The sequence below is a fragment of the Tamandua tetradactyla genome, chromosome 4 (genome assembly GCF_023851605.1).
Source record: "Tamandua tetradactyla isolate mTamTet1 chromosome 4, mTamTet1.pri, whole genome shotgun sequence".
Lineage (NCBI taxonomy): Eukaryota > Metazoa > Chordata > Mammalia > Pilosa > Myrmecophagidae > Tamandua > Tamandua tetradactyla.
The window spans coordinates 1,574,608-1,576,031 of record NC_135330.1 but is presented as its reverse complement, the minus strand read 5'-3'; the positions used below and the strand labels follow the sequence as shown (position 1 = coordinate 1,576,031).

Sequence of the window (1,424 nt, the reverse complement as noted above, 5' to 3'; positions counted from 1 at the left end):
CAGGGGAAAGCGCGCACGCAGTCCCCACTATCACAAATTACGCAGTCGAGTTTCCCGCATGTGGGGAAATCGCAGGGGTCAGCACGCCCGCAGTGCAATGGGCAAGCCTCGCCCTGGGAAAACCACCTTCGTGATCATGGTGTCTCCCCTGCCAGGTAAGTATGACTGCAGCCCGCCCGCCCACGCGCAGCCTCGGACTCCCTGCACTCTACACACACGGTCACCGCACGCCCCGCAACCCTGCCGGGCCCGCCTCCGCCCTCCTCGCCCCGCCGAGCACCGCGTCCGCGCAGGCCGAGCCCACAGCCCCCGGCTCCCGCCGCGGCCGGGAAGCCTTCGCGCGTGAAAGCAGCAGCTGCCCAAGCGGCAGCCGCGCGCTGCTTCATCTCCATAACCACGCCCCATCCCTGACGCCACGGCGAGCGCCCTCATTCCCCGCCAGGGCCACGCCCCCTGCCGCTACTCCCGCCTCCCGCCGCCCAGACGGCCAATGAGCGGCCGGAGGCCCTCCGGCAGAGGGAGGCGGAAGTGACGCCCGCGTCGCCCGCGCTCGCGCCTCCGCGGTTCCGGGAAGCCGCTGGGTGTCGCTCTTCTAGCGACGGGCCCTTTTCTCAGGGCGTGGGGGGATCGCAGGTGGGAAGAGACGCGGAGAGAACCGCAGGCGGTTCCGTGAGTTTCCTGGAAACAGCGACTCGCAGTGCATGATGGGCCTGACCGGGGACCCGAGCTGACCCGTCGCGGCTGATGGCGCCGCACCCGTCCCGGCGTCTCACCGCCGACGGGCAGCCGCAGGACACGGCTGTTTCCTTCTCGTTTTTCTCGGCTCCAGCACCGCCGCTCCGCGGACGGGCCCCTCTCCCTCCCCGTGGCGCGGCGCCGGGCTCCCTCGGCCCCCCAGGCGTGGCCGCTCCCCGGGCGCCTGTCAGGGCCCCTCGTGCAGCCTTGGCCCGTGGAGTCCGCCCTGTCCCCGTCTCCGGCCTCTCCGCCCGCCTCCTTCCCTTCCCGTGCGTCCTGGCGCCGAAGCCGGGAGGCGGCTGAGGCCGGGCCGCGACCCCGGCTCTTCCCCTCCGTTGGCGCCCTTCCTCCTCGGAACCCTCCCGTCCTTCTCTCCCTCCCGCGTGGCAGATCCTCAGAGAACAGCCGCGCACGGCCTTTCCCCAGGGCGGTATCTTTCTTGTTTTTAAGGTTTATTTTCCAGTCTGGGTTTTTTTTTTTTCCGTTTTTTAGATACAGAAAAAAAAAACCCACCAATTAAACACAAGCATTCCTGTTTTGATCATTCCGTCCTACATATAGAATCAGTAATAATTCACAATATTGTCACATAGTTGCATATTTATCATCATGACCATTTCTTAGAACATTTGCATCAATTCAGAAAAAGAAAAGACATAAAAAAGAAAAAGAAAACGAAAACAGAAAAA

General features: G+C 64.0%; 1 non-coding gene across 1 annotated transcript; it reads right to left on the bottom strand.

Annotated features, from left to right (window-relative positions):
• On the bottom strand, nucleotides 1-163 carry LOC143681844 (U1 spliceosomal RNA). Its single transcript, XR_013174900.1, has one exon. It is a non-coding gene; the product is annotated as a U1 spliceosomal RNA (small nuclear RNA).
• Between the last annotated feature and the right edge of the window lie 1,261 nt (nucleotides 164-1,424).